The 24,885-nt window shown below is 38.7% G+C and overlaps 1 pseudogene; it reads right to left on the reverse strand.

Moving 5' to 3' along the window:
* LOC115436240 (zinc finger protein 850-like) overlaps positions 1–24,885 on the reverse strand; it is an 82,406-nt pseudogene that overhangs the window by 30,797 nt on the left and 26,724 nt on the right.

Consider the following 24,885-nt stretch of genomic DNA (forward strand, 5'->3'; position numbering starts at 1 on the left):
AGGGAAATGCACGTGTGTAAAAACATAATACGAACATCTCTACATGTGTGGAATGAAAACAGAAATTCCATTTGAATGAAATCAGACAATCAGTGACTTCAGTGCCATGACCCATTTACACACGTTGTTTTCACTGACAGAGTTTCATGTTTTGATTGATAAAACTGCTTTGATAGTGGAACTTACAGGACAATCTGCCATTACTAGTTCTATTAGTTCCTCTGTATATTCGGTGGTATAATGTTTAAATAGTTTTTTGTAAATAAACTAATTAATAATCCTGATAGTCAACTACTACATAGTCATGATTTCTGACTGTTACCTTTTTTCATTCGTTGCTTTGCTTAAATTCCAGGCTGTGTTTAGTCACAAAGTGGCCACAACCTCTGGAGATGAAGGTATGTGCGTCATTTAAAAATTATTTCATTTTATTGGGTGTATTTCTATTCTTTATTGTGTGCTCTTATTAAATTTTTGTTTTTTACTATACTTAACGCTGCTGCAAAAAAGCCACTTCCCAATTTGGGATTAACCCATAAAGACCCACTGATACTTTTGTGTCAGTTCCCAAATAGATTTTTCCCTATTTATAACCTTTCTTAAGTGATTTATCACCATTTACTTAAATACTGTCCTCTTAATTGGAATTTTTTCAGTGTAAATCATGTATTTTCCTATATTTAATTCACTGATCATGCAGATGTTCATTAAAGCTCAGAGTAAATTCAAAGGTTATTGTATCAAATCAGAAAAAAATTTGAGGAAAAGTTATGTTTTCAGGAAAAATATCAGTGATTAAACGTAAACCCAGTGTGTTCATCCACTCTCATTGAACCAACTCCATGGGTTTTACTGGTGAATCAATACTGTAGAAGAGGATGATGTTTCCATGGTAACTACGGAGCCTCTGAACGTCCAAATGGGTCATATCTGATGACCATGAAAAGATGAAAAACTGCATTTTACACCAATTATTGACATGTATTAAGATTAGTGGATCAGTAAGGGTTTAACATTTTAGATCAGTAGATGGTTTTGGTCGATGGTGTGTGTTTGGGTTTTTATGGTTTAATAAAGTATTTATCCAGTCTAATATAATGTCTAATTGGGATGATTTAAAATGGTAATAATTAGGCTGATCATTATGGTCTTATTCAGCGTAGATTATGGGGAGTCCTTTGAGGAAACCCAAGAGGATGTCCCAGCCTGCACTTCCTAAACCACCTCCTCACCTGCACCTGAATTATCAACAAAGGAAGGTCCTCCAGTTGTCGCTGATGATCCTGCACTGTGGCCAAACCTGACTGATGACAGCACTAGGTGTCCACTTGTGAAAAACAGAACAGTTCAAATCACAGACTTGGATTTTCCTCAAAATTCACAAATGCCCCCAAGGAGATTCACAGAAGACAATTATGTGATGATAACCATGAAAAATGGAGAAAAAATTAAGAGGTCGTGCTTGAGTCTCTGCCTCCTGGAGAGCAGGAGTCTGATGAATTCCAGCAATATTTCAATTTTGACATTATTTGAATTTCAGCATATTTGAATTTCTGAGTCTGTGCTTTAAGTTCTTTAGTCTTTAAGAATTCTCAGTGATGCACATGATAACATGTTAAGCACGTAGCACAATAATCACAAAAAACAATAATATTAGTTCATGGATTACTGCCCCAGATACCTTTATATTTTAACACCAGGTAACTATCTTCACTGTGCCCTGGGCTTAACTCTACGTGCCTGAAAAGTGCATGACTGCCAGTGTTCTCTATCCTGCTCAGATACTGCGTTAAAACTGAGGTCTGCCCAGAGGCCGGGCTGCCAAGCGATGGGGGTTAATTAATATGGTAAAGAAACATACCACTCAAAGCTGCCTATGGAAAAACACAACAGGATAATGAAGGAAAAATCCACCAATAGGCAAGATTAAATTTTAAAAAAGGTTAACCCAGAATGTGGTTTATTGAAAACAGCAATGATTCACAAAAATCCAAAAATTGTGAGTTGTCAGAGAAGGCACTTTACCACTAGTATCCCATCAAAGACATAAAAATCTTCTCCATTACATTTTATAGTCTTCAGTGGCTCTTTGAAGACTCCCATGTTTAGTGACTCCCATATTCAGTTACATAAGTTCAACAAACACATATGATTGGTTAACAATTGCTGGGTAAAATGCATCAGTACACATGTCAAGCAAAACACGTCAACATCAATCACTCTGAGCACACACCCATTTGAAAGTTCACTTTAAGTTTAACAAGTGCATTGGACATCTGCAAAATCTGTAAAATAGCACTTATGCATTTGACAGTTTGATCAAGGGTCAAACCTTGGTTTGACATTTGCACAGGGAGTTCAGCTTAGATAGCATAGCTTAACCACAAAGAGCTTCAAGAGTTACGCCTTGGTCGAACATTTGCGCAGGGAGGCCAGCATTTCTTGATCACAGTAAGTTTCCAAATTCATAATTCAGATTACACTATGCTCACCTTAACCACAAAAAACTTCCACGTTGCAAAAAAGGCACATTGTGCTGAACCTGACCTTTTCATCACTGTTCAGCACAAAGGTGAAAATACACAAAGTATAAATCAGAATACAACTTAGATTAGCAAATCAAAAACACTCATCAAGCAAAGAACTTGTAACATTTCTTTTGTTTTTCCTTCTCATACATTTTCACTTTGTTTTTTATGTTGAGGTCAGCAGCGTTACAATAGCGTTAAGAAAAGTACAGAGCCTTTTTGCATGGCCTAGAGCAAGATTCAAAGTCACACTTCATCTGCCATTTAGCATAAGATACATCTCACAAACACATCAAAGAAGGAAAGAGTCATATTTCACTTATATAAGCGTGACAATAACTGAACCTGTACTGATAATATACCAAATTATTAGTAAAGTAAGTAATAAAGTAGGATATTTTGAAGCAACCAATAATTGATTTATTCCACTTGAAACCCTTCAAATTGCAGGATAGTGTAAACGATTTAGAAAGTAAAAAATAATATTGTTCCAAATAGCACTCAAGATTTCTTTCCATTAACACAGAGTAATTATAATTTCAGAGGTTTTTATATTTGTGAATGGACTAAAGTGAGAACAGATGTGAAGTGTAGATGGATTTGGGTTGTGGGTGTGAAATTATGGGATGGACTTGGGTCTCTCTCCAGTGTGGGTCCATTGGTGGATTTTTAGGTAATTAGCTAGCATCACAGTTATATGGTTTTTCTCCAGTGTGAATGTGTTGGTGTTGTTTTAGGTGTCTTGCTGTGGTGAAAGCATTCCCACACTGGTCACACTCATACGGTTTTTCTCCAGTGTGGAAGCGTTGGTGGATTTTTAGGTAACTTACTGTGGTGAAAGCATTTCCACACTGGTCACACTCATACGGTTTTTCTCCAGTGTGGATGCGTTGGTGACGTTTAAGCCTACTCATTTGGGGAAACTCTTTCCACATTGGTCACATTCATATGGTCTTTCTCCAGTGTGGATCTGTTGGTGGATTTTTAGGGAACTTGCTGTGGTGAAAGCATTTCCACACTGGCCACATTCATATGGTCTTTCTCCAGTGTGGATCCGTTGGTGGATTTTTAGGTAACTTGCTGTGGTGAAAGCATTTCCACACTGGTCACATTCATATGGTCTTTCTCCAGTGTGGATGCACTGGTGGATTTTTAGGTGACTTGCTGTGATGAAAGCATTTCCACACTGGTCACACTCATACGGTTATTCTCCAGTGTGGATGCGTTGGTGGATTTTTAGGGAACTTGCTGTGGTGAAAGCATTTCCACACTGGTCACACTCATATGGTCTTTCTCCAGTGTGGATGTATTGGTGGATTTTTAGGTCACGTGCTGTGGTGAAAGCATTTCCACACTGGTCACACGCATATGGTTTTTCTCCAGTGTGGATGCGTTGGTGGATTTTTAGGTCACTTGCTGTGGTGAAAGCATTTCCACACTGGTCACACTCATATGGTCTTTCTCCAGTGTGAATGCGTTGGTGGATTTTTAGGTCACTTGCTGTGGTGAAAGCATTTCCACACTGGTCACACTCATATGGTCTTTCTCCAGTGTGGATGCGTTGGTGTCTTTTTAGATGACTTGCTGTGGTGAAAGTCTTTCCACACTGGTCACAGGTGGGTCTTCCATCCATGTTTGCTGGAATCAGGGGATCTTTGTCCAGACACAACTTTCAGGTTTCACTTTAAATCCACCTTTGTCTTCTCTCTACATCAAAACACAAAGAAAAAGAAGAGGTGGTCACTGAAATGCAATGGAATGGAACGCAACAAACACATCCCTTTAAAATCAGATTAAGCAGACAGACAAAATTAACTAGTTAGATAATTAATAGGACATTTTTAAACACTGAAAAACTCAGTCCTCTTATTCTACATGTGAAAATTGATGCAGATTCGACAATGTACAAATGAGTTACAACAATTTCTTGTTTTATAAAAAAAACCTCAGATCTTGTTTCACCACCACGATCATATGACGTTACCTAACGTCACCAACTTGGAATGTATTAAATCCTGAACTTGTTAAGGTTTTCTGAGGAAATTAAAGTTGGGCATGTTCAATCTGTACATTAAAACACCAAAACATGTCATTTATTGTTACCAATAGGTGGCACAATGAGTCTGATTCAATATTGTCATGTCATGTTCAGGGTGTGACTCTGATCATGCTCATGGAGTTTGGTGCTGATTGGACAAAAAACTGTTGAGTTACACCAGTTTTCTTTTTCTTGGCGATACATCCAAATTCACCTCTGCACCCTGAACATATCGAATAATGACCGCCCACCATTTTATGGAGATCAGGACTGGGCAAACGAGCTGAATTTGCATTTCAACAGGTTTGAATCTGTCCTGACTCCACCTCTCCAGTATAGAACACCCCCCCCAACCCCCCTACCTGTTACTATAGACTCCTCTGCCCCTCCCTTTAACAGAGGAGGCCCTCCAGTCACCTCCCTCCCCCCTCTCCCTCACAATGGACCAGCTGAGGAGGGGGCTCAGGGAGACAAAGGCCAGGAAAGCCAACAATTACAACAAACAGCAGAAGTACAATGGGGGTGGGGGTTTCACCAAGGAGCCAGAACTAAATATTACATTACCACTCCATTCACCAATAGTCTGCATCACTTCATATCACATCATCTCAACAATAAAAGTAGAAACACAACAATAGCATTACTGATACGAATTCTGCAATATCTGCAAAATAACACAATACAAAACACCAGTTCAAAGAAGCAAAACAACTGATTCAAACAGCAACAGATACTCAATGTTAAAAGGACAAACAATATTTGATATAACCTCACATACAAACAACACATGACTCACTAAGGAGCAAGAACAAAGTGAAGTTTGTTTTACATTACAACTCCATCTACTAATAGTCTGCACATGTACTGAGCAACAGGAGGAAAAATCCCTCCTCATCTCCTGCTCCATACACGACAAATTCAGTCAGACGACCTAGACAGCAGCTATCTGTGAGACATGAACGCACTAAACTCTTCTAACTCTCATCTCTGATAAAACCCTCTTCAAAACAAAAAACACACAAAAACACTTAAACAGTGTATAAAACATCAGGAATACATATTTCTGTAAACCAACAGTCAACCTGGAATATGTCTAAATTAAAACCAAAGGAAAGTTGCTAAAGTTCCCTCTTTATAAATCTAGGATTAACCACCATTTCACAAACTCCAGACCTGTTTCAGTTCGACCTCAATTCTCACAAATTCTAGAAAAACTATTCAGTAAACGGTTGGACAAATTCATAGATAAACATAAAGCAGAGCAGAGGAACTTCACTGGCATTAATAGACTCAACAGAGGAAATCAGCAGTTCAATCAATCCAAACCATCCCACAGTTGGAGTATTCACTGACCTCAGAAAAGCTTTGCAGTCCTAAAGATCCAATCTGTGACCCAGCAGCTCCAGAAGGTCTGTATGATGGCTCTGCATTTCCAGGATTTCATCCACTGAGGCAGGAAATCTACAAGTGGAACAAACAAACAGCAGACATGACTTTAACATCCTCCACTAGGGTTTGTCAACGGGGGTGGGACCGCCCCCCAGGGGGCGTTCTGGATGAGAAAGCTGAGAGGGGGGGTGCTCAGGCACAAACGGGGGCGTTAATCACTGTTTTTCATCACAATGTACAAGTATCTATATCAGAACAAACTCTGTTCTATTGAACAGGAAATAAGATTCAACTGTGTATTTTGGGCGGAATTACAAATATCAGCGCTGCTGGTGCTCTCGTGTTCCTACTACCGCCATGTTATCTCCATAGCAACGGCTCTAAACAAACTCCTATGCAGCGCATAGAAAACAACCGGAGCATGTTCAAGCAGCGCGAGGACTGAAAAGGAAATCCATCCAAACTCACGTGACCGTCTCCGCTTCACTGCACGAGAGTTAGCAGCTCCGGTACCGGCTAACTATAGCGGAGAGCACCGAGATATCCAAGAGGAAAAAGACTTGGGTAGATTTGAGCTCAAACTGCTCCTAAGTATCAAAAGATGAGAATCTGTGTCCAAACCCACCGACTAACATCGAGTAGAATGAAGTTGGATGAACCCGCTTCACGGCTTGTCTCTGGCTCTAACAGCAAAAACAAAGGAGGAACAAACAGGGCTGGCACTTCCGGGAATGAATACAAGCTGCATTCTGATTGGTTGGCCATGTCAATACAGCGTTGTGATTCGTCCATGTAAAGTAAAGCGTGTCTATGATAACGGCTCGATGATTGGTCAGAGAATTGTCTCTGCATCATTGCGTCATCAATGCGTGACCCGCCATTTTAAAAACCAGATGTGGAAGTGTACAGTAAATATAGCGGTAGGCTAATCCATGATGACAGCCCACAAAACCACACCGTGGTCGGTTCAGGAGGTTCACACATTTCTGTCCTTGGTGGACGAGGAAAAGATTCTGCGTGTGTTTGACGGAGCAACTCGGAAGTTACGCGGACTGTCGCTACCAGGTATTCTAAAGTCAACACTGCTGTGTTGTTTCTGGTGTAACTATGGAGACGGTCTACACGCGCTGTCTTCAGGAACTCCCAAAACTTCATATCAGCGATGTTCCTCAGATTGGACCAAGTCCAACACCTCCCAGTAAAGTGGACAGAGGATTCCAACTGGATGTGGATCATATAGACATGATTTGGAAGGGAAGGAAGAACTTTGAACAGGTTGACGTGAACGTTAGCTAACAACTGGAGGACTGGATTATGTGCGTCATCTGGGGTTTGTTCTTCACAACGTTGTGATATTGTGACATTTCAAACACATGCTCTTGTACTGAGTGTACAGTACAGTAGTATCTTTGCTTTTTCTGACGTATTGGCTTTTTATTCATATTGTTGCACTGACTGGAAAAAACAATGACAAAAAAGGCTCTTCTATTCTATTCTATTTGATGTCATGATAATCATCTTTACATGTATAGAACTAACAGAAGTACCATATTTTATCATTATTTTCACATTTTTCTCCATTATCAGGTTTGTCTCATTAGGTTTGTGTTGTTATTTATTATCTGATACTAATTTCTGTCTGATATGTTCACCTGAAAAACAATAAACCTGTTCATTAAACTCCAGTGGAGCTACTATTCGTCATTTGACATGAAGGTTTATAGAAATGAGAGCTGTATGTAGAGTAGTATGAATGAACATGAACATTTTACCGCTGAAAGATGCTGAAGTATCTAGAAACAGATGGAAATAACACTCACAAACCTTTATGACTAAAATACCATAATTCCACCAATAAACAGGTGTTTATGGATGTAAATGTACAAAGGATAAAGTTAGAATATTAGGAAAAAATAGAATTTTATGAGTAAAGAGTCAAAATTCTTTCCAACTTTAAAGCCAAAAGATGAACTGAATGCAGACATGGAGGCTATTCCCCAGATATTTCCACCTCTTTATGACTTTCCTCCAAACATTATGTCTTTATTCTGTAAATACGGTAAAGTAAATAAATAATAATAATAAAGTAATGGTCATTTTCAGCCTAAAGCCATAATCCTCTCACTTTGTAAAAATGCTGATAGATGAGTTATCGTGAAGGTGTCGTCTCTGTTTGTGATTTCTTCAAACATCTTCTTCCCTGAAACTATTGGTCGAATTCATTTCAATTTGATCTGTATCTTCTGTGGGACAATGTTTACAAAGTTTGTTCACAGTTTAGAAAATGTAGATTTTTTTAAATATTCTAAATGTTCCTTTCCTTCTAATGGTCCATATTTTGATGGTTTCTAACATGTAAATGGTTCCAGATATCAGTCTAGCTCCTACTGATCTACTTCTTCCGCCCACTTCTATAGTTAGATTGATGTGCATCCAGACCACAGGACTGGAACATACAGACAGAACCTGACAACCTCACACATTCAACTGGGGATTGATTCTGGATAGTCCAGTTCCACTGTATTAACAATAAATCACATATTCACAATCATTTCATGACAAGAGGAAAAATACTTTATTCCAACATTATGGGCAGCAGTGTTCTAGCATAAGAACCTCTAAGTAATGACCACTGCAACTGAAAAATAGAATAAAACAATCAACAGGAACTAAATAAGCAACATGAGGAAAATTCCTTCATTCATTCATTTTCTGAACCCTTATTATCCTCACTAGGTCACAGGGGTCACAGGAGCCTATTCCAGCTACTTATGAGTGAAGGCAGGGTTCACCCTGGAAACATGAAGAAAATATTCAATGAAAAAATATAACAAAATAATCGCCAGAATTTACAAAAATGAACAAAATAATTAACAAAAAATGAAAAATGAAAGAAAACACAGGACAAATAATTCAACATAATCAAGTAAATACTGCTTCATTTGCATGTGTTCCTCCCACCATCCAAAGACATGCACTGATAGGTTAACTGGTTAATCTAAATTGCCCATAGGTGTGAATGTGAGTGACTGGTTGTTTGTCTATTTCACAGGTGCCAAATCCAGCCCGCCAAAGGGTCCAATATGGTCCCTGGGATGAATTTGTGAAGTGCAAAAATTACACTGAAGAAATTAACAATCAGTGGTGTCAAAATCCTTTTAATTCAGATTTCACACACAGATGCATACAGAGCAATTAGTTTTCAAGTGGATGGGAGCAGTAAAATATGATCATAATATCCTATAAATAATGACAACTGCAAATTTTCTTTGTGTTTTTTTTTTTTTTTGGTATAAAAAAGTAAAATTACACGAAAATGTTTACATTAACAAACTATACTTTTACAAAAAAAATCTGAATAACTGGAAAAAATATGAACAACCTGAAATGTCTTAAGAGAAGTAAATGCAATTTTACCAACATTCTGTTATTAAATGTTCTGTGTATTTTTAGATCCACCATGATCTGTAAGTTATAATGTACATGTGTAAATGATAAACTGAGGCAGATTTTTTAAATTGCACTTATTTTTCTTAAGACACTTCAAGTTGTTCCTATTATTCAGATTTTTCAGGAAACTTTGTAGATGTAAACATTATCATCATTTAATTTAACTTTTTTCACTGCTATTTTTTACTGGTCTGGCCCACATGAGATCGTATTGGGCTGAACGTGGCCCCTGAACTAAAATGAGTTTGACACCCCTGGTCTATATGTTCAGCCCTGTGATGAACTGGGGACATGTCCAGGGTGAACCCCACCTTCGCCCATAAGTAGATGGGATAGGCTCCAGCGACCCCCGTGACCCTAATGAGGATAAAAGCAGGTTCAGAAAATGAATGAATGAATACGGAAATACTCAAAATTATGGAAAATCAACAAAATAAGCAATAAAAACAAACCAATCAAGTGGTGCCTGACACAACAAACTCCGCCCCTCACACATATTATAACTTATTTTGGCATCGATCCAGCTGATGTCATCATGCCTGTGCGTGTGCTGATGTCAGTATATCTGGGTGTGTCCTGATATAATCATGTCTATATACATGTATGTATGGTGACGTCAACATGTACATGTTTGTTTTGATACTATTTACAGATCACAGACTCTTTCACCCCCGGAGCTCAAAATTTTAACCCACAGCATGTTTAATCAGTTCCTCAATAGCATTCATTTATTAAATCAAGTTCTTTTTTTTTTTTTTTTTCAGAATGAGTTGATCAGAAATGACATATAGATGCTTTTATTTGACTGATTTCCCTGTCCTTTATAATGATGGACTACTGCAAATGTCAGGTGAATAGTGGAAAATTTTTTTAACAAAACTGCACCCCAAAATGTGAAAAAATAAGGCATATCAATTGCCTCTATATATGCACCAAGTTTGAAGCAAATTGAAACAAAATTAGTGTTTTATAGACCATTTTAAGCAAATGGGATAAAAAAAGAGATTTAAAAAAATTCATAAAAAATTTGAACTTTGACCTACTTTTCCCAAAATCTAATCACATCTATTTTGGGTTGTTGGCAATCTGTAAACACAATCTGGTATGAAATCAACCAACAGTTTTGTCTATTAAGTGTTAACAAACAAAGCAAACTGAACCAAAAACAATAGCCCTTGCGTCCCCTTCGAGGGGTGGGGTAATAATAATTGTCATAATATATCAAAATGAAAAATAGCAAAACAATAAAACGGAAAGATGGGAAAAATGACAAAGTAATCATAACAAATGAAGAAAATGTAAATAAAAAAAAAAACAAAAAAAAACAAGGAAAAGGAAAAAAAATGAATAAAAATGGGAAAATATAAAATACTTAACATGAACAAACTATTCAAATAAATGAAGGAAATATAACAAATTGTCAAAATGTAGAAAATTAACAAATTCATTGCCAAAGTGAACTTTAAATGAAAAAAAAAACACCTCAAAATGATCAGCCACAAAACAAAAAAGACAAAATCAACATAAATGAAGAAACATAACGTGCTGTGCACTTTTAATCCCCCTCAGCCAAATATAGTTTAAGATTCTTTTGAAAGTTCCTGCCCTATAATTTACATTAGATTGTCTTTGTGTAAAATTTATCACATACATATTTATATGTGAAAGTACTCAGATATTATAAATGCACAAGGCTGTTTCAAGCAAACATATCACCCCAAAAGTAGGTCAGGGTGAACTATTTTCAATCAGCTTCTGCTCTATGCCAAGACAGTATACATTATAACAGTATAAATTTGGTGCAAATATCTCAGTGCATTCTTCAGATAATGCAATTACACCGTTGAATGGACAGACAGACGGAGAGACAGATGACAAAATGATTACAATACCCCCTTTGGCCATTTCTGACCAAGAAATAAAAATTAAAACACAGGACAAATAATTCATAATAATGATGGAGTTAAAAAGAATTAAGTAAAATTAACAAAAACAAACAAAATAATTGTTGAAGAATTAAGGGTGATTTATGTTATTGGTGTTTCGATTTGTTCTGTGTATTTGTAGATGATTAACTCAGACAGAAATGAGTTAAAATTCTACTTTAATAATTTCATGTTTTACAAAACATAACTACACATCACACAGAGACACTGAGGATCCCTGTGTCCTGACTGCAAATCCTCCAAACAGTGGTTCAGTGAATGTGGTTTTGAAGGTGTAGATGTGGATCAGTTTGTCAGAGGAGACTCTGTAGAAGGACACAGATCCAGCAGGACAGTCCACATACACTGACACTGTACCGGAGGAGGAGGAGGACTGAGGCAGGCGTGTGATTTCAGTATTATGAACGCCCCGGTATCCACCCTCAAAACAGAACAGACTCCAGGAATGATCATTTAATCCAAACCCACAATTTCTACTGAATCCTTTCCTTATTATTCTTCTGTAAGACACTGCTATATGAACCGCTCCACTCCACTGGACCTCCCAGTAACAGCGACCAGTCAGACCAGTTGAACACATCAGCTGAGGCCAGTCGTCAAATCTGTCCTGATGATCAGGATATGATTGAACCTCCTCCACTCGTTCCACCTTCTTGTTGTTTTCAGACAGTTTGAGTTCTCTGTTCGCTGTGTTTGGATCCAGGGTGAGTTCACAGAAATCTGATGGACAGAAGAAAACACACAACAGCTGCAGTTATTGATCAGTGATCAGCTCGATTTAACTTCAAGGGAAAGACTAGAGAATGACTTATTGTTTGTAATTCTTATCCTAGGGCTTGTTTCCCTGCTCACTCGTTAATCCTAATGAAACGCAAAATGTGCAATCTCATTTCTGGGCTAGTTGGTTAAAAGTCTGTGTTCTAGGGCTGATTTTAACGAGGACATCGGAGGTCTGCATCAGAATGAGGATATATTCTTGTAGCATCATGTCACTCTATTTCTGTAAAGCAGGGGTGCCCAACCCTGGTCCTCGAGGGCTACTATCCTGCATGTTTTAGATGTATCCCTCTTCCAACCCACCTGATTCAAATGATAGGCCTATCATCAGGCTCTGCAGAAGCCTGATAATGACTGTCAGGTGTGCTGACACCTGACACCTGACAGTTATTAACAAGACTAATAAAACGACATATAAAATTAATCAGCAAAAAATGAAACAAACTGAACAAAATAATCAGAAGAAAGTATAAAAATTAAGAAAGTGCACAAAGAAATTGAATAAAATGTTGATTTTGTCAAATATTTAAAGGATGTCCTTTGTAACTTTGCTGTTCTTGCTCTATTTAATTGTGTGTTTTGTTAATTTTAGTTCAGTTTGTATTATATTAAACACAAGTACTGATAATTGTACAAGTCACCTTTATCAGACAGCGAGCGGCACAAGAACAACAGCACAATAATCCATGAAGACAGAGGAGGTGTGATTGGCCAATGGTGTGAGGTTCTGAGGACTCGTCCCTCAGGGTATTTGTGTCATGTGATCTGTGTCCTGACCAGTCAGCTGTCAGCTCACCCACTGTCTTCACTGACAGTTGATGTGTTTTCTAATGTGGTACCAGCTCTCACTGTATGTTCAGGTTGGGTTTCATCTGTAATCCAATGGAAATCCACTTACACTTCCTCAGACCTGGTCTCAACCATTGGACTCCACTGGGCTCCAACCTGAAAGGAGAAGGGGGGGGGGGGGGGGTCAGAGCAGCATTAAACATGGACATTCCATCACTCTGATCCACTCCAGCTTTTCTGTTCATATCCAGTCAATGGTTCCTGTCAGTCCCTTATTGAACGTCTGTATCTGTGACCGTGGTCTGGAACTTCAGTAAAGGATGTGGAATCAGCTGTGACAGAGTGTTCCTGTCAGCTCCACCTGTTCTATCACACATTATCTGTGTGTGCATCAGCTCAGTCCATACCTGACAGTGTCCAGTGTCCAGTGTGGATCCTCCACTAGAGCAGACAGCTCCTGTCCTGAGGCTCCTGGATGGTTGTAGCTCAGGTCTAGCAGTCTGAGATTAAACGGATTGGACTTTAGGGCTGAGACCAGAGAAGAACATCCTTCCTCTGTGATCAGACATCCTGACAGTCTGCAACACAAAACATCACACATCATCTGAGGAGGAAAAGAAGCAGCGTCAGCTGTTGGACACAATTATTCTGTGGATGGATTTCATTCCAAATGGGATTTACCTGGAGCCAGTTTCTATTTGACTGACTCGGTTCAGGACAAGATCTGAACACAGACTCAGATTAGTCCAGTCCCTGTCCAAAGTCTGGAAAGTCCTGATCTTTTATTGTTACTCAGACAAATTTAACTGGATGAAGACTGACTTTGACCAAATAAAGACACAAATGTACAGATATTGGTCCAAAAACATCAAGTGCATAAATCAACATCCTTCACCACCTCCAAATCAAAGGTTCAATGGTTCATGGGTTCCAGTGTTTGAACAGACAAACCAGTTCCACTCCAGTCCAACCCTCAGACTGTAGACACTTTACTGTCCTTTGGATCATATCTGTAGATTTAGACTCATTTGGTTCAAATACATCTTCATAGAGTTTAGTTCCTGTATTTGTTTCATATAAAAAAGGAACATGCATGTGTTTCATGTCAGACACTGAACAGCTGCTCTGAAAACCAGGTCAGACTGATCCACTACAGGTACATCATGGTTTTAATCATCATCGTTCACACTGGTTGAACAATCCAAACCTGAGAGTCTCCAGTTTACAGTCTGGACTCCTTAGTCCATCTGACAGGATCTTCAGTCCGGAATCCTTCAGGTCGTTGTTACTGAGGTCCAGATGTGTCAGACTAGAATACTGGGATCTGAGAACTGAGGACAGACCTTCACAGCTTCTCTCTGACAGGTTACAGATACTCAACCTGGAGGACACAGATGAGATTTGGATTACAATCAGGTCAGGTCTGGACTGAAGGACTATCACAGTCCACATAGATCTCAGTTTATTCTACAGCTCAGATCTAAATAAAGCTGCACAATTTAGTGAAAAACACATTTTTTTAATTGTAATTTGAGTCTGTTTGCTTGTTTATCAAACCAAATGCACAGATGAGTCATTTAACAATGTCAAATCAAACATAAAAACTGAGACTACTGTAAAATACCAAAACTTATAAGTAGAAACACCTTATTGTTGTGATGTTTGTGTCACTAAATCCAAATCATCACTGCAGAAAAGATGTGGGGTTGAACTTCTATTCCCTAATTTTCCATTTAGATCAACATAAATCCACCTAAATCCTGACCTTTAAATTATCATCTTTTTCCATTTTATAATTACACAGGTTGATTTAGTGATTACACTTGTGATTGACTTGACTGTGCAGCTCTAGATCTAATACACCTTCATTTAAACAAGTACAACATGATTTAATAAAACTCAGTCAGGACCAAAAGATCAGAAATAATTTAATTCAGATTCTAACTTTATCTGACCTGAGAGTCTCCAGTTTACAGTCTGGACTCCTTAGTCCATCTGACAGGATCTTCAGTTCTGAATCCTCCAAGTCGTAGGTACTGAGGTCCAGATGTGTCAGACTACAAGACTGGGATCTGAGAACTGAGGACAGATCTTCACAGCCTGTTTCTGATACGTCATAGACAATCAAGTTTCTGAAATGTAACAGATTTATTTGTTATATTAAAAACAGCAGCAGAATAAACTGATCTTCACTAAGCTCCACTTCATTTCAGTTCCAATAGTCCTAGACATAATCACTAGTTTTGGTCAAATATCCGGTTATAAAGTCAATGTATCCAGGACATCCTTAACTAAATGTTAGGCCCTGGGGCTGAGAGGTTTTGTAGGCCTTGTCCCATCCTCCAAATTTACGGAATCTAATTTTAATAAAAAAGAATATCTAGGTAATCTACAACAGTGAGTTTTCCCTCTTTGACCCAGAAAACACAGTCATATTTTTTATTAACATACCAATAAGCCCACTTGATCAGAAACACAAAAGGCACTTTTTATAACAACAACTTATGGTGATAAGATAACCAAAATGAGCTAAAGTTTGACTCCACATCATATTATAAAAAACATCATCAACAGCCATCAACTGACTGCAAAAACATAATAATAGCTGCAACAGATCAAACTATTGCCACGTTTCCACAATGTGGTACCGGTTTGACTCAGCCTTTTCACATTTCTATTACGTAAAAGAACCTGGAATCTGGTACCACTTTTTTAGTACTTGCTTGGTCAAGGTTCCAAAACGGGTGAAGAGATACTAAAATGTGATGTGCAAACACTGCAGACCACCAATTGGTCTCTGCGTCATCAATGCACGACATGTCATTTTAAAAATTATTTAAAAAACATATTCGGAAGTTAACAATAAATATAGCGGTAGGCTATTCCATGATGACAGTCCGCAAAATGACACTATGGTTGGTCGAGGAGGTTCAGACATTTCGGTCCTTGGTGGATGATGAAAAGATTCAGCGTGAGCTTGATGGGACAACATGCAACGAGTGAGTTTATCAGCAACTCTCTGAGCAGACATCACGGAAGTTGCATGCAGTGTCGCTATGACGACCAGGTACTCGAAAGTTGGTCATATCCTGTAATGGAAACAGTCTCCAGGAATAGTACCTGGTACCCGAGTTGAGTCGGTACGTGGCAATAGTGTCCTTTTGTGTCCAACTTTTATTAGACTGAAGAAAAAGACAATGTGACGCCGATGGTACAATCAGACTAACTTTAGGTCAGACATGGAACACCAAGGAAGGACTGACTGAGCTGAAAACCCTGTTGGACCAGATCTGAGGTTCACTTACTCAGGCTGTGGAGCACGGCGTCTTTTATAGTTTATCAGGACATACTTGGAGGCATCACTCTCCATAGATGCACTGCTGGGTCCAGGTCCATGTCTGGATCCAGGTCCTGTGGGGGGTCTTCCGGGGACGGGCTCCCTCCTGTCTGTCCTCACTCTGATCCATTCTGCCGAACACACATCAGAACACAAACCATCAGTCCAGACATGAATCCACACTGATTCATCCTTTACATGATAAACAGCAGCTCAATTAAGAGCTTCACTGACAGTTTTATTTACATTTTATTTGGAACAGCAGAGAAAGTTTAAAACAAGTTGAATAAAGTTGTCAGTTAATAATAATAATTTCTACCCTAAGATATTAATGTGATTCATTAATAGTCTTACTTTTAAGAAGACTATCTTGGTAATATTGCAAAATAATAAAAAACATTGAGCAAGTTTTTTTTGTTATCAGTTTGTGTTTAAATAATCAAGAGGCATCAATTTTGTGTGTGGCATCTCCATTTCTCAGCGCAGTCTCTTCGCACAGAATGTTTTTTTCAATTCAAGTAGGATTTTATTACAGTTAAAGGAACATCTGGAATTAGTTCAATTAAAACCACAATGTACATTTTCTTACATACATACATAATAACAGTGAAATATATTTAATATGTGTTTAAATCTTAACCAGTTATTATTAAATGATACTATTGAACTCAAATATATAAACTGTAAAACCTGCGAAAAAAGAACTAACTGGGAAACATCTTCTTGCTCTCTCCTACCATCAACACAGACTGGAACTAATATTTTTAATATTGCTGTCCTCACCGTTCCATAATGGAAAGTCCAGTCCGGTGTTCCTTGGCCGGTCCTTGGTGGTCTTCCCTCTCAGATGGTCTTCTGATTCTGGTCTTCGTTGTTGGTTCTTGGTTCAGTGGTCCCTGGTCTGGTCTCGTGCTGTTCTCCGCTGCTCCTACTCGATGCTAGTTGTTAGCATAAATGCTACTAGCTGAAATCAGTTAGCTTCTCCAGAGCTCAAGAAGTAGCTTTTCTCCCTCAAGCTGAGATTGAAATGTGACCGTTAAACGTGTCCAGTGTATATATACACTGTCCAAATGAAATGATGAAAAAGGGAAATGCACGTGTGTAAAGAACATAATACGAACATCTCTACACGTGTGGAATGAAAACAGAAATTCCAGTTGAATGAAATCAGACAATCAGTGACTTTCAGTGCAATGACCCATTTACACATGTTTTTACTGACAGAGTTTCATGTTTTGATTGATAAAACTGCTTTGATAGTGGAACTTACAGGACAACCTGCCATTACTAGTTCTATTAGTTCCTTCTTTATATTCGGTGGTATAATGGTTAAGTAGTTTTTGTAAATAAACTAATTAATAATCCTGATAGTCTACTACTATATAGCCATGATTTATGAGTGTTACCTTTTTTCATTTGGTGTTTTGCTTAAATTCCTGACTGTGTCTACTCACAAAGTGGCCACAACCTGTAGAGATAAAAGTTTGTGTGTCATTTATTAATTATTTAAGTTTATTGGGTGTATTTTTATTCTTTATTGTGTGCTTCTATTATACACTAGTCAACATTTGCTAGGGATCAGGACTATAACTTTGCTATATTCTGGGGTGTAATTCTGGAAACTTGATAATTTACTTTCCCAGTGGAGTACAGCCTGCAGATGCGGATGGTGGCCACACACATTATTGACATCACACCGTATGTGTTTCAGAACATTCTGAGTGGTTTCAGTGAAAACAAAATTGGAAGAGTAATTGTTGTGAACTCTAATTTCTAGGGTTGTATCACCCTTTTGCCTGACAGTGCAAGAAAAATGTATGTTTTTTTTACCTTTTGGTCCATTTTTCTTTACATGACTAGCCAAAGTACACACATAACATATGAAGTCACCCAAAATATTATACAACATCAATTATTGTGCAAATATAAAACTGATCCCTAGCAAATGTTGACTAGTATATTTCTGTTTTTTACTATACTTAACGCTGCTGCAAAAAAGCCACTTCAAATTTGGGATTAACCCATAAAGACCCACTGATACTTTTGTGTCAGTTCCCAAATAGATTTTTCTCTATTTATAATATTTCTTAAATGATTGATCACCATTTATTGTAATATTATTCTCTTTATTTGAAGTTTTTTCAGTGTAAATCATGTATTTTCCTATATTTAATTCACTGATCATGCAGATGTACATTTAAGCTCAGAGTAAATTAAAAGGTTATTATATCAAATTTAAAAAAAAATTGGGGGAAAAGTTATGTTTTCAGCAAAAATATCATTGATTAAACATAAACCCAGTGTGTCCATCCACTGTCATTGATCCAACTCCATGGGTTTTACTGGTGAATCAATACTGTAGAACATGACAGTGTTTCCATGGCAACTACGGAGCCTCTGAACATCCAAATGGGTCATATCTGATGACCATGAAAAGATGAAAAACTGCATTTTACACCAATTATTGACATGTATTAAGATTAGTGGATCAGTAAGGGTTTAACATTTTAGATCAGTAGATGGTTTTGGTCGATGGTGTGTGTTTGGGTTTTTATGGGTTAATAAAGTATTTATCCAGTCTAATATAATGTCTAATTGGGATGATTTAAAATGGTAATAATTAGGCTGATCATTATGGTCTTATTCAGCGTAGATTATGGGGAGTCCTTTGAGGAAACCCAAGAGGATGTCCCAGCCTGCACTTCCTAAACCACCTCCTCACCTGCACCTGAATTATCAACAAAGGAAGGTCCTCCAGTTGTGGCTGATGATCCTGCACTGTGGCCAAACCTGACTGATGACAGCACTAGGTGTCCACTTGTGAAAAACAGAACAGTTCAAATCACAGACTTTGATTTTCCTCAAAATTCACAAATGGCCCCAAGGAGATTCACAGAAGACAATTATGTGATGATAACCATGAAAAATGGAGAAAAAAATCAAGAGGTCGTGCTTGAGTCTCTGCCTCCTGGAGAGCAGGAGTCTGATGAATTCCAGCAATATTTCAATTTTGACATTATTTGAACTTCAGCATTATTTGAATTTCTGAGTCTGTGCTTTAAGTTCTTTAGTCTTTAAGAATTCTCAGTGATGCACATGATAACATGTTAAGCACGTAGCACAATAATCACAAAAAACAATAATATTAGTTCATGGATTACTGCCCCAGATACCTTTATATTTTAACACCAGGTAACTGTCTTCACTGTGCCCTGGGCTTAACTCTACGTGCCTGAAAAGTGCATGACTGCCAGTGTTCTCTATCCTGCTCAGATACCACGTTAAAATTGAGGTCTGCCCAGAGGCCGGGCTGCCAAGCGATGGGGGTTAACTAATATGATAAAGAAACTTACCACTTAAAGCTGCCGATGGAAAAACACAACAGGAGAATGAAGGAAAAATCCACCAATAGGCAAGGTTGAAGTTTAAAAAAGGTTAACCCAGAATGTGGTTTATTGAAAACAGCAATGATTCACAAAAATCCAAAAATTGTGAGTTGTCAGAGAAGGCACTTTACCACTAGTATCCCATCAAAGACATAAAAATCTTCTCCATTACATTTTATAGTCTTCAGTGGCTCTTTGAAGACTCCCATGTTTAGTGACTCCCATATTCAGTTACATAAGTTCAACAAACACATATGATTGGTTAACAATTGCTGGGTAAAATGCATCAGTACACATGTCAAGCAAAACACGTCAACATCAATCACTCTGAGCACACACCCATTTGAAAGTTCACTTTAAGTTTAACAAGTGCATTGGACATCTGCAAAATCTGTAAAATAGCACTTATGCATTTGACAGTTTGATCAAGGGTCAAACCTTGGTTTGACATTTGCACAGGGAGTTCAGCTTAGATAGCATAGCTTCACCACAAAGAGCTTCAAGAGTTACGCCTTGGTCGAACATTTGCGCAGGGAGGCCAGCATTTCTTGACCACAGTAAGTTTCCAAATTCATAATTAAGATTACACTCAGCTCACCTTAACCACAAAAAATTTCCACGTTGCAAAAAAGGCACATTGTGCTGAACCTGACCTTTTCATCACTGTTCAGCACAAAGGTGAAAATACACAAAGTATAAATCAGAATACAACTTAGATTTACAAATCAAAATCACTCACCAAGCAAAGAACTTATAACATTTCATTTCTTTTGTTTTTCCTTCTCATACATTTTCACTTTGTTTTTTATGTTGAGGTCAGCAGCGTTACAATAGCGTTAAGAAAAGTACAGAGCCTTTTTGCATGACCTAGAGCAAGATTCAAAGTCACACTTCATCTGCCATTTAGCATAAGACATACAAACACAACATACAAACACATCAAATACGGACAGAGTCATATTTCACTTATATAAGCGTGACAATAACTGAACCTGTACTGATAACATACCAAATTATTAGTAAAGTAAGTAATAAAGTAGGATATTTTGAAGCAACCAATAATTGATTTATTCCACTTGAAACTCTTAAAATTGCAGGATAGTGTAAACGATTTAGAAAGTAAAAAATAATATTGTTCCAAATAGCACTCAAGATTTCTTTCCATTAACACAGAGTAATTATAATTTCAGGGGTTTTTATATTTGTGAACGGACTAAAGTGAGGACAGATGTGAAGTGCAGATGGATTTGGGTTGTGGGTGTGAAATTATGGGATGGACTTGGGTCGCTCTCCAGTGTGGGTCCGTTGGTGGATTTTTAGGTAATTAGCTAGCATCACAGTTATATGGTTTTTCTCCAGTGTGAATGTGTTGGTGTTGTTTTAGGTGTCTTGCTGTGGTGAAAGCATTCCCACACTGGTCACATTCATATGGTTTTTCTCCAGTGTGGATGCGTTGGTGATGTTTAAGCCCACTCATTTGGGTGAATCTCTTTCCACATTGGTCACATTCATATGGTCTTTCTCCAGTGTGGATCCGTTGGTGGATTCTTAGGTGACTTGCTGTGATGAAAGAATTTCCACACTGGTCACACTCATACGGTCTTTCTCCAGTGTGAATGCGTTGGTGGATTTTTAGAATTTGAGTTTGGGTGAAACTCTTTCCACACTGGTCACACTCATATGGTTTTTCTCCAGTGTGGATGCGTTGGTGTCTTTTTAGGTCACGTGCTGTGGTGAAAGCATTTCCACACTGGTCACACTCATATGGTCTTTCTCCAGTGTGGATGCGTTGGTGGATTTTTAGGGAACTTGCTGTGGTGAAAGCATTTCCACACTGGTAACAATCATACGGTTTTTCTCCAGTGTGGATGCGTTGGTGTTCTTTTACGTTACTTGCTGTGGTGAAAGCATTTCCACACTGGTCACACTCATATGGTCTTTCTCCAGTGTGGATGTATTGGTGTCTTTTTAGGTCACGTGCTGTGGTGAAAGCATTTCCACACTGGTCACACTCATATGGTCTTTCTCCAGTGTGGATGCGTTGGTGGATTTTTAGGTCACTTGCTGTGGTGAAAGCATTTCCACACTGGTCACACATATATGGTTTTTCTCCAGTGTGGATGCGTTGGTGGATTTTTAGGTCACTTGCTGTGGTGAAAGCATTTCCACACTGGTCACACACATATGGTTTTTCTCCAGTGTGGATGTGTTGGTGTCTTTTTAGGTTACATGCTGTGGTGAAAGCATTTCCACACTGGTCACACACATACTGTTTTTCTCCAGTGTGGATGTGTTGGTGTTGTTTTAGGTAACTTGCTGTGATGAAAGTCTTTCCACACTGGTCACACTCATATGGTCTTTCTCCAGTGTGGATGCGTTGGTGTCTTTTTAGGGAACTTGCTGTGGTGAAAGTCTTTCCACACTGGTCACACTTATATGGTCTTTCTCCAGTGTGGATGCGTTGGTGTCTTTTTAGGGAACTTGCTGTGGCGAAAGTCTTGCCACACTGGTCACAGGTGGGTCTTCCATCCATGTTTGCTGGAATCAGGTGATCTTGTCCAGATACAGCTTTCAGGTTTCACTTTAAATCCACCTTTGTCTTCTCTCTACATCAAAACACAAAGAAACAGAAGAGGTGGTCACTGAAATGCAATGGAATGGAACACAACAAACACATCCCTTTCAAAGCAGATTAAGCAGACAGACAAAATTAACTAGTTAGATAATTAATAGGACATTTTTAAACACTGAAAAACTCAGTCCTCTTATTCTACATATGAAAATTGATGCAGATTCGACAATGTACAAATGACTTACAACAATTTCTTGTTTTATAAAAAAAACCTCAGAACTCGTTTCACCACCACGATCATATGACGTTACCTAACGTTACCAACTTGGAATGTATTAAATCCTGAACTTGTTAAGGTTTTCTGAGGAAATTAAAGTTGGACATGTTCAATCTGTACTTTAAAACACCAAAATATGTCATTTATTGTTGCCAATAGGTGGCACTATGAGTCTGATTCAATATTGTCATGTCATGTTCAGGGTGTGACTCTGATCATGCTCATGGAGTTTGGTGCTGATTGGACAAATTCATACATCCATACATCCAAATTCACCTCTGCACCCTGAACGTATCGAATAATGACCGCCCACCATTTAATGGAGATCAGGACTGGGCAAACGAGCTGAATTTGCATTTCAACAGGTTTGAATCTGTCCTGACTCCAGCCCCCACCCATTCAGGTCCCTCTTCAAACCTCTCCAGTATGGAACCTCCCTCCCCCCCTTCCCTGTTACCATAGGCTCCTCTGCCCCTCCATGTAACAGAGGAGGCCCTCCAGTCACCTCCCACCCCCCTCTCCCTCACTATGGACCAGCTGAGGAGGGGGCTCAGGGAGACAAAGGCCAGGAAAGCCAACAATTACAACAAACAGCAGAAGTACAATGGGGGTGGGGGTGGGGGGTTCACCAAGGAGCCAGAACTAAACATTACATTACAACTCCATCTACCAACAGTCTGCACCATCTCATATCACATCATCTCAACAATAAAAGTAGAAACACAACAATAGCATTACTGATACGAATTCTGCAATATCTGCAAAATAACACAATACAAAACACCAGTTCAAAGAAGCAAAGCAACTGATTCAAACAGCAGCAGATACTCAATGTTAAAAGGACAAACAATATTTGATATAACCTCACATACAAACAACACAGGACTCACTAAGGAGCAAGAACAAAGTGAAGTTTGTTTTACATTACAACTCCATCTACTAATAGTCTGCACATGTACTGAGCAACAGGAGGAAAAATCCCTCCTCATCTCCTGCTCCATACACGACAAATTCAGTCAGACGACCTAGACAGCAGCTATCTGTGAGACATGAACGCACTAAACTCTGCTAACTCTCATCTCTGATAAAACCATCTTCAAAACTAAAAACACACAAAAACACTTATACAGTGTACGAAACATGAGGAATACATATTTCTGTAAACCAACAGTCAACCTGGACTATGTCTAAATTAAAACCAAAGGAAAGTTGCAAAAGTTCCTTCTTTATAAATCTAGGATTAACCACCATTTCACAAACTCCAGACCTGTTTCAGTTCGACCTCAATTCTCACAAATTCTAGAAAAACTATTCAGTAAACGGTTGGACAAATTCATAGATAAACATCAAGCAGAGCAGAGGAACTTCACTGGCATTAATAGACTCAACAGAGGAAATCAGCAATTCAATCAATCCAAACCATCCCACAGTTGGAGTATTCACTGACCTCAGAAAAGCTTTCAGTCCTAAAGATCCAATCTGTGACCCAGCAGCTCCAGAAGGTCTGTATGATGGCTCTGCATTTCCAGGATTTCATCCACTGAGGCAGGAAATCCACAAGTGGAACAAACAAACAGCAGACATGACTTTAACATCCTCCACTAGGGTTTGTCAACGGGGGTGGGACCGCCCCCCAGGGGGCGTTCTGGATGAGAAAGCTGAGAGGGGGGTGCTCAGGCACAAACGGGGGCGTTAGTCACTGTTATTCATCACAATGTACAAGTATCTATATCAGAACAAACTCTGTTCTATTGAACAGGAAATAAGATTCAACTGTGTATTTTGGGCGGAATTACAAATATCAGCGCTGCTGGTGCTCTCGTGTTCCTACTACCGCCATGTTATCTCCATAGCAACGGCCCTAAACAAACTCCTATGCAGCGCATAGAAAACAACCGGAGCATGTTCAAGCAGCGCGAGGACTGAAAAGGAAATCCATCCAAACTCACGTGACCGTCTCCGCTTCACTGCACGAGAGTTAGCAGCTCCGGTACCGGCTAACTATAGCGGAGAGCACCGACATATCCAGGAGGAAAAAGACTTGGGTAGATTTGAGCTCAAACTGCTCCTAAGTATCAAAAGATGAGAACCTGTGTCCAAACCCACCGACTAACATCGAGTAGAATGAAGTTGGATGAACCCGCTTCACGGCTTGTCTCTGGCTCTAACAGCAAAAATAAAGGAGGAACAAACAGGGCTGGCACTTCCGGGAATGAATACAAGCTGCATTCTGATTGGCTGGCCATGTCAATACAGCGTTGTGATTCGTCCATGTAAAGTAAAGTGTGTCTATGATAACGGCTCGATGATTGGTCAGAGAATTGTCTCTGCATCATTGCGTCATCAATGCGCGTCCCACCATTTTTTTTGATTGCAACAAGAACAAATACAAATAC

Source organism: Sphaeramia orbicularis, chromosome 16 (assembly GCF_902148855.1).
Source record: "Sphaeramia orbicularis chromosome 16, fSphaOr1.1, whole genome shotgun sequence".
In the NCBI taxonomy this organism is placed as follows: domain Eukaryota; kingdom Metazoa; phylum Chordata; class Actinopteri; order Kurtiformes; family Apogonidae; genus Sphaeramia; species Sphaeramia orbicularis.